Source organism: Amphiura filiformis, chromosome 16 (genome assembly GCF_039555335.1).
Source record: "Amphiura filiformis chromosome 16, Afil_fr2py, whole genome shotgun sequence".
Classification (NCBI taxonomy): domain Eukaryota; kingdom Metazoa; phylum Echinodermata; class Ophiuroidea; order Amphilepidida; family Amphiuridae; genus Amphiura; species Amphiura filiformis.
In genome coordinates, this window is record NC_092643.1 from 62243523 (window position 1) to 62254046 (window position 10524).

The following is a 10524-nucleotide window of genomic DNA, read 5'->3' on the forward strand; positions in this document are numbered from 1 at the left end:
AGGCCAATTGAAAATAAATAACGTCCCCGCCCGATTTTAGAAGATTTTCAAATATTTTTGTTATTTTTTCTTCTTTCTTTGTTTCTAAAATTGTTGCAATGAAAAGACATGTTTAGAAGTTCTTGCTTACCATTTATAAACATGTATAACACGCTCTTCAAGCTAGGGGTAGGCCTAGGGCTTTGGGGAAACAAAGAGTATTAGGGGCCTTCCCGTTTATGTGTTGCCAAAGCCTTGGCAATTGCAATTTTACACAGAAATGAATGGTAAAAAACAATATATAGGCCTATAAATAACAAATAACAAGGGATTGCCTCACTGATTTTTGAAAAAGTCCGGACGGCAAATCTTTGCAGGGTTAGACTTCATGATCAAAAAAATCCATGACTTCCCATGACTTTAGTTAAAGAATTCCATGACTTTCTCTAGTAGGCCTAGGGCCTATATAATGCACCAACCATTTTCATACAATTGTACTATTTGTGTACTTCAAAACCCTAACCATGCTAAGGGGCACTCTACTTTCAAAATATGCATTAGTTCAACCACCTTCACGTTGAAAACTGGCATTTATTTTTTCAAAACAATTTTCAAAGAGGGAGCCTCTTTCAAGTTATAACACTTTTTAAAAAATGTCCACGTTCCCATATTCAACTATGCACGAAGCATTTTTAAAACTTTTGCACTGGCTTTAAGTTACATGACTCATGCATAAACTAACAATTCATTGATTCAGGTGGACCACCCACCAGAAGCTATAGGCCTAAAATCGGGTTTTGTTAGGGCATGTTTTCAACAACAAAAATAGTGCTAATGTTGATTAGAAAACTCTGTAGGCACTGGATATGTATACCAGTTGTCTATGCATGGTTAATATTAATGTCGGAAATTATCTTGTAGGCCTATTACTTCTAACTAAATACCTTCAGACGACAAAGCATGTGTAGCAGTTAGATAGCCCGGGTTAGATAATTAATAAAAAGTATGTGCATGAACCATCTGAAAGTCTGAAGTAAATGTGACATGATCAAGGGGGGTGAGTCACTTATCGGCAATTTTCAATTAGAAGTTTTTTGCATCATTTTCTAGCTGTTTACAAATTAATGCTACATTTTGATGCAAACTCCATCAAAATCGGACGTCTGGTTACCGAGTTATGAGCAATTTATCAATGACTGAAAACAATATAAAACAAAAGAATTTGAACACTGTTTTTGCCAATATCTCAAAAACAATATTAGCGACATCCGACTCATTCCCCTTGATCATGTCACAAATTATTTCGGAAATCTTGTAGGTCTAGGCCTATAGGCAAACGTTAAATAAAAAAAAGTGCGTGCATGATCTGAAAGTCGAAACGAAAACGATGTCGGAAATCATCTTGTAGGCCTATTATTTCGCACCAATAGAGCTAAATAAATTTAGTTAACTAAATACCTTCAGACGACATAGCATGTATTATAGCAGTTAGGCCCTAGATATGTCTAGTTAATAAAAAATATTAATGTGCATGAACCATCTAAAGGTCATCTGAAAAAGCTAATTTAATTACCATATAGGGCCTAGGCCTATTTCAAGTGTCGTTGCTGTCGCATCCGTTTTTAAAGGCAGTAGAACCCTTAGTAAAAAGCTAGTACCGGTACCGAATACATTATAATTAATTTCAAAAGCACATGATTGTTTAATTAAGTATGAGAAGGAATCTTAGGACCATATACCCTCGTAGGCTAATCTACATTTAACGATCAGAAGATTTGAGAGAAACTAAATTTATAGCGCCGCAGGAAATTAATAGGCCCTACTCTTATCTAAACAACAACTAAAGTATCATTGCGTCAACATTCATTTGATCAATACTGATGTCGTATACCAATTTGCAACAAAAACGACATTATAAGACATGAAAGGTTGACAGGGATATGGTAAAACGACATTACTAACAAAATTATGGTAAAACGACATTACTAACAAAATTATTAGACATGAGAGGTTGACCGGAATATGGTATTATTTCGGAAATCATCTTTTAGGTATATTAAGTTTAAAAAAATTAATGTGCATTCATGCGTGAACCGAAAGTCGGATCACAAAAACGATGTCGGAAATCATCTTGTAGGCCTATTATTTTTCCACCAAAATAGCTAAATAGTTAACTAAATGACGACGGAATAGTGGGCATTGGTGGCATAAATTTCTGTGCATAATTTACCCTATCAGCAGCAGGTGCTGGCCGGTAAATGCGTGATTTCACTTTCCGATTTAGAAAGTAGGCCTAACAATCGGAACAGATTTTAAAAACACGAAAAAGGGTAATGAAAAAGCTAATTTAATTACCATTTTGGTTTAAAATAATAGTAATCAGAGAAACTTTTTGGTGGAGCAAATTGTGAAATTCCATGACTTTCAAGAGATTTTCTGAATTCCATGACTTTGCAGGCCTGGAAAATGAAAAAGCAAAATTCCATGACCCGTACGAACCCTGCTTTGCTCTCACCAAACGTGTTACGTTTTTTATTGTAGGCCCATGGGGCCCGAGTATTATGCTTCGATCGTTTATTTGATAAATCATGAATGAATCCCACCCGATCCCTCACTTGAAGTTAAACCTTGTCTAAAATAACACTACCAACATGCCAATATCGGTTGTGAGAGCCGGCGAGTTATGCTAGGGTCGGCTACCCGTGTCAATGCCGAGTAGGCCTACCAACCAAAAATAAATGACTAGTCAGGCCCAAGGCCTAGCATGCCAGGCCTAAAGTTGAGCATCAATATAATTGCTCAAAAAACGTTCCGACCACAGCTCCTCAAAAATCATGAAAAAATTGTAGTATTAACCTGATTAAAATAGCTTAAAACAGATGAAAAGTGAACATACAGCGTGCACGTGAACTTGAATCAAGCGCGAAATGGCCCCCGGCAATGGCGGACGCAACAGCGCCACCCACGGTTGAGGAGTAGAAACAGCTCCCGTCGGATTCGTGTATAGAGGCTAGACTAAATCCTCCAGCCTCGAATATACGCACGGCCGTTACACTGTGCTGTATACGAGGACTGAACACCAAACGTGTTCTGAGCGTGGAGGACTTTTGAGCTCATTAATAAAACGCATGCGACTTCGCGCGCTTCGCGTCGCATGGCGCATTGCCATTTAAGGAAATTTCCGCGGGTAAATTATCTTCCGACTCGCCCGTGAATAAAACAACTGTTTTAAAGGAATTTTAATGAATTTTAAACTTGTTCTTTTTGTATGATAATTGCTTTCTTTCCTGCGATTTATATTCCCTATCAGTATTATATAATAGTATAAATACTGTTTAGTTTTAAATAAGCCTATTGCTTCAGTTATTGTTATATTTTCCTTTCACCATTCTGATTCTGTTTAATACTCTGACTTCTTCAATTTTCACTCGGCCATTATGTCGGTCCGGTTTTAATTGGGCATATTTTTGCTTTGTTTTCTTTAAACTTAGGCCCACGTTCAATTTTGTGGTTCATCATCGTGTGTAACAAATTTCATGCTAAATAAACAGCCCAAACTTACCTTGCCGAAGCCGTCGAACATGAAAACAAATAAAGTGCTTGTGTGTCGCCCGAAGGCTCCATTGATTTTTGTGTTTTTGTTGTTGTTGTGAACTTGTTGTTTTTAATTACTTCAAAATGGATGGTAGGCTTGTTTCTTATATTTGCAGTTACAGTGAACAATATTTATAACACAGTCCACGCTTATGCCGCGCCGTAGAGAATGTACATGTACAGCCGAGTTTTACGGTGCACCCACAGTAAAATAGAAAGTCAAATGAAATGTTTTAAATTCCGGTCGCATAATTTTTGTTGCGTGATGATGCGACTTGATCTAATATTTTATTGTATTTCATTCATACATACAAATTTAATACCGGTACCTGTCAAGACCATGTCAAAATCAGAAAAATGCTTAGCCTTCTTTAACAGTAGATTTTAGAGTTTAAAAAAAAATCATTTGAGTTTGTTTTGATTAAAATGAAAAGAAATTAGAAATATTTGTATTCCCAGGTACATGTAGGCCTACATCATTTGTACATGGTCGTAATTCGGGTTATTTAGGGGGCTGTCATTTTCTTTGAAAGGGGGTGGGTCATGAATATACTGGAGGGCGTCATAGCATTTTTTGACCAAAAATAGGGGGGGGTATAATTTTTTACACCAAAATTAGGGGGGTAATCGGGTTATAGAATTATTAAGGGCTGGTGACCCAAAATGTTCGCGCGTCGCGCGGGCAATCTTTTAACTTACGATCAAAATGTATGCACAATCTATAGTTATATGATTCAAAATTTTGGCGCGCTCCGCGCACCTTTTACACTTACAGTCTAAATTTTAACACGCTCCACACACTTTCTTCGCATTTAAGTTTTTGCGCGCTTTGTGCCTTGTGGGGGGATGTCATTTTCTTCGGCAGGGGGTGGGGTCATGAATATGTCGGTGACCGGAGTCAATTTTTTTACGACCCCCTATCGCGAGCTAAATTTTTACAACCCCCTATCGCGGGTCAAAAATTTTTATGACCCCCTTCCGCCTATACAGACTGAAGACAAATTATTCATGGCCGGAAGTAAGGCGCGGAGCGTACCCAAATTTTAGAGCGGAGTGCGCGAAACGCGTTAAAAATTTTGATCGTAAGTGTAAAGAAGGAACGCGGAGCGCGCTAAAATCTTGCATTGTATAACAAAAGATTGCGCACACATTTTGGTTTTGAAGCTAAGGAATGCGCGCGCAGCGCGCAAAAATGTTGAGTCACCAGCCCTTAATAATTCTATAACCCCCCTATTTTGGTTGTTAAAAAATTTTTGGTCTCAAAATTCTATGACCCCCCAGTATATTCATGACCCCTTCTGAAGAAAATGACAGCCCCTTAGTTCCAGTGATGAATAATTTGTAGTCAGTCTGTGTAGGCGGAAGGGGGCGGGCATAAATATTTTCGACCTGAGATAGGGTGTTTTTTTTAATGATCCGGCGACCAGCGAGATCTACACACTTTACTCCGGTCACCGACATAATTCATGAGTCATGACCCCCCCCCCCCCTTCCGTAGAAAATGACAGCCCCTAGGGGGTCATGAATATACTGGAAGGGGGTCATACAATTTTAGACCAAATATAGGGGTTATAATTTGTTAACACCCAAAATAGGGCTTTATAGAATTATTTAAGGTTGGTGACTAAACATGTTCGCGCGCTCCGCATGCATTCTTTTAGGGGGTCATAAAAAAATTTGCCCGCAATAGGGGGGTCATAAAATTTTTTACATATTCATGACCCCCTCTGCCGAAGAAAATGACATCCCCCTTATTACGTTTAGCTATCACTGCTAAACAGCAGGGCGTGTCTGGCATTTTGATAGGTTAAATTTAAATTTTGATATTAAATTTCCATAAATAGTTGACTTTCTTTCCATGAAAATAATGGAAAAAATGTCATGGATGCAGCTCATGCCAGCATACTAACGCTCGGGGGGGTGAATATGCTAGGACTTTTAGTATACTACAGTCATGACTTGCTAGTAGTATATTTTAGGCCAACAGGGGCTAGGGCCTAATTATAGTCCAAACCTCATACGGGAGAGGAGAGGACATCATGTTCAACTATAGGCTACAATTGAATTGTTGTCATGTTTTTGCTTACCGTTTTTTCTTTCGTAGGCCTGCAGCTACTAACATGATGACACATTGTATACGCATGCGGTACATGCCATTGGCGGCATTGGTGTTTGTTCAGTCAGATCTCGGCAAATAGTACTCATGTCCATGTCCATGTCACAGTCAGTACACAGTCAATAATAATGATGACATCACATGGCCATGGTAACACTGTCAACATCAGCGTAAAACTCCAGTCAGTGCCAGTACCATGTCCATGAGTATACCTCATGACCCTGGACATGTTGGAAGTTGTAGGCATGCAACAATCCTGGGCAATAATCATGACATCAGGCACAGTAAATAGCAAATCAACTGATTTATCCAGGGTACAACATTCATGACATAATGACATTGACATGCATGCATGGCATAATGATGGAGAATCTTGCATGGAAGTCTCAGGGTTTTGATCATATTTGCATGATTGCAGTGACACTGTCGGTTGGTGCGACGATATTGTCAAGTAGCAGTATTCTCTTGCCAAGTCAGATGCTAGGCCTGTCTACAAGTACAATCAATGTGATGCCGTGTATGCCACTGAGGCCTAGCATGCTAGTCAGAAGTAACAGGCTACATTTACGCACGGTCATGACGGTTTGCATGCATGATGCATTGAATTGGAGATGTCCATTTTTGCACGGCAACTTGAGATGCAGACAGACCATAAGAAAGCACACTGCCGTAAGAATGAACTTGTTTTATACTAGAATAGAGCTGATTAAATATGTCGTCACTCAACTGGGCTCAGACCATGCAGACAGTACGTAAAAAACAACCATCATCACCATCATGACATGTAAAAGTCCGGGGTAAAAGTATAGCATGCATGTGTACACATAATACTGCACACTGTCACAGCGGCACTCCCGGTAACTATCCACATAAATTCTTCCAAATCGGATTAGGCCAAGTAAAAAATAAAACATGTTTCACGTCCGGGTTTTCGAAAAAAAGGAGGAGGAGGGGCTTTTTATTTTCTATTTTTATCGCAAAATTGGTGTAAATACCCATACTTAGAGCTGTTTTAGCGTATACAATAATGCCTAGAAAAAGAAGGAGGCCCTTTTTTATTTGTTGTTCTGAGAGTTACACCCCCTCCAATGATCACAAAACCTTCCTAAAATGTTTCTTTTATCTTAACAAGGCTATAGAAAGCATTCCAACTTCCTAGACATATTTTTTGAAAAGTTATAACTGAATTTCAAAAATAAAAATATATTTGAGGAAACCTCAAAAAAGGAAGCGGGAGGGGACGTGAAACATGTTTATTTTTTTATTTTGCCTTATGTTCAACTCTTTCTTCACTTCCAGTTTGGTCCAAGCGATGTTTGAACACTTGCCGTTCATTATACCTTGTTTATTATTCCACAAATCGGTATATCCTGTTTAATTCCTGTACAAAATTTGTCTTCCACACGGCGCCGTGATTGAATTTCGACATCGGTGTTCAAAATTCCGACGAAATGGCGCTACGTTGTTTGATCTCCATATATAGACTATAGAAGTCCATATATGGACTATGTGTTCCATATATGGACTATATAAGTCCATATATGGATATTTATCGCGCCGTCAAAAAAACGTCGGCGCGCATGAAAAAGTCCTCCATGAAAAATGCACGGATCGTTCTCAGGCCTCGAACGAGCCGCCGCCATGTTTGTCCGCCATTTTGCGAGTGAGAGGCCAGGGACTCAGGCTAGTATAGAGGCCGTCAGCCTTTCGCCTAGACTAATTCCAATCAGCCGTCTACACTTCGCATACTGTGTATGCTTCGTAGTGACGACTGATTATCTTACAGCCAATATCATGACGGACTTCTGAAAACTATTCAATGCGACTTTGGTTGTGCGCCGTAGCGCGACTGACTAGCGGCGCCCGTGTACTGCGTCGCTGTACCGCGCCGCTGTGACAAGATCGCGCTCTGAACTTCTAAAACAACAAACTCGGTCAAAAGGTCAATTTGGACACAACTGCGCATGCTCTATGCCACAGGAATCCTGTTGCAAAATCCGTCACTTTTTTCCCACGTAGTTTTCTCAGTCGTCAATCCAGACGGTTGACGACTGAGGGCAGCAGTCTAGCCTTTCGCCATCTTGTGGGTACAAATGATTTGTGTGTTCATACATACGCGCTATATAACAGCATGCGTGATTGGTCGATAGGCGGGCATAAACAACGTTTATGCCCTGCTTTCTGGTCGTAAACAAGTCGCGTCAGAACTGATGGACGCTCGCGAGTAGGATAAGCGCGGGTAAGCTCGCGAGCTATTTACGCAAAGCGCGAATGATGTACGCGATGTTCGCGCGCGTCCAAACACGGTGGACTGAGCAAGTCAACGTTTTCTTACAATTAGCGATGGACAAACTTTTAAAAAGGATAAGAAATTGATAGTTCTTAGTCTAAAATGATGATATTTTTTAGTTGTGGAGGACAATATAACAGCATGCTGAATGATGCGTATGTATGAACGGGGTTCATTCATATATTTTCATGACTAAACGTTGTTTATGCCCTCGGGCTAAAGCCCTCGGGCATAAACAATCGTTTAGTCATGAAAATATATGAATGAACCCCTAATTCATGCGTCGGACACTACGCGCAGGGCGCAGCTTGCCACGCAACTGTTATCGCGCCTCAACGCGGTGATTTTGCTGCTCACGCATGGAGATCGAACGACCATCACAGCGTGTACCCCATAGACATGCCACCTAGACCTATGACTGCCCATCCTTTACCACAGCGGGAGGTGAAGCCCCGTATCCAAGGTAATATTGACGGATTGACGGGGTTACTAGGCGCGGAGAAATATCGCAAACATGTCTGACGCGCTCGTTTGCGCGATTGCTTTGCCGTTATCGCCCGCGTCAAATGCAACATGTTCCATATACGCGAACGTGTCTGCTTGTTCGCGTCCGGGTTGCGTCTTTGTCAAAATTGTTGCTATGCAGTGTTCACCTCACTACGCAAACCAAAGTCACTGGTCTAGGTTCTCGTTTGTCTGGGGTGTACCCATAGACTGCTGCCCTCAGTCGTCAACCGTCTGGATTGACGACTGAGAAAACTACGTGGAAAAAAAGTGACGGATTTTGCAACAGGATTCCTGTGGCATAGAGCATGCGCAGTTGTGTCCAAATTGACCTTTTGACCGAGTTTGTTGTTTTTAGAAGTTCAAAGCGCGATCTTGTCAAAGCGGCGCGGTACAGCGACGCGGTACACGGGCGCCGCTAGTCAGTCGCGCTACGGCGCACAACTGAAGTCGCATTGAATAGTTTTCAGAAGTCCGTCATGATATTGGCTGTAAGATAATCAGTCGTCACTACGAAGCAGACACAGTACATGCGAAGTGTAGACGGCTGATTGGAATTAGTCTAGTGTACCCACAAGATGGCGGCATATGACGTCACGCTGACGGCCTCTATACCAATAGGGTGGTTTTGAAGTTGTTTCGGGTATAGATTCAGATTTTTCAGATTTCAGATTCAGATTTTTTTATTGACATGCATCTTACAACAAGATATGGTCAAAATATATATAAAAGAAGTAGGCCTAATTCCAATTATGAAATCATCTGGGAAATAGTTAAGCAATCAAACACTATGAGACGAGAATCCGGTCAATGCAATCTTTGTCTAGAAGAAAAACTTTATATTCTAAAAATGTCAGAAGAAACCCTCTTAAACAAAAAATCCGAACTTATCTCAAAATGTCGCCACGCAAGAAAAAAAAGTAGGCGCAATTAAGTTGTTGTTTTGATTTTTGATTTGCGGTGCCATTAAATTTTCGCGCGAAATTCACATCTATTTCGCGTAGGCCTATCCGCGTGGGTCGACTTTGCGTATGTTTCATATCCACGCGTCTTTATGCGTAGGCCTATCCGCGTAGGCCTACTTTGCGTATATTTTTTCGGTTCCGTAATCAAGGATCATAACAACAACAGAGCAATAGTCTGATGATCGCCGTGAGGCGTGAAACTACTAGTTACTAAATGCTGAATATTATTTAGCCAAAATTGTTTTATTAAATTAGCTCTACCTTGTTAAAAATTGGTATTGAGCACTGTGAAACGACTATCGAGTGACTATTTATGTTAATAATACGATACGATATATATAATACAAATAAAGTACAAGAACGATTACAGTTTACAACTATAAAGAATATAATATAAATTAACTAGGCAGAGGCCTATTATTTAAATCCCGTTTTTCAAATGCAGTATAAATGAAATTAGCAACTGCATTGGTGGTGTCAAAATCATTGGCACCCATAGCTACCCATGATAAGAAGAAACTTATCATTTTCAGTTGAATTGTTGGTAACAAAAATATCATCTATTAACGTCATAAATCTATTACGGATATCGTTATATAAGGAACATTTCATAATGAAATGAAATTCGTCCTCAATTTCATTGAGATTACAATATATTAATGACCCCTTATTTCTGTGATGGTATTGAGATGGGCTGTTGTAAGTTTTTGGTTATTGATATAGTGATCGGGTGTTTTTTTGCACTATGCAGGTATAGAGATGATCAACATTCAGAAGTCTACTTTTAGCACCCCTGTACAAATATTTTCCAAGAGGCCCCCCGGGGCTACGCCACTGTGACTCTGTGAAATATTATGGCATCGAATTTTTACAGGTGAATTTTTAATGAGTTTTTTGTTTGTCGCCCCCAATAGTTCACGTGCTTCGCAAAATACAAAATGATGCAATCTGCAATATCTATCATATACCGGATAGATGCAGTAGATTTTGTTATTTATAGCAAGGTTAAAAATTTATATACGCATGACCAAAATGTACCACCAAGTAATTATTTTAGTATTTTGTAAAAATATATT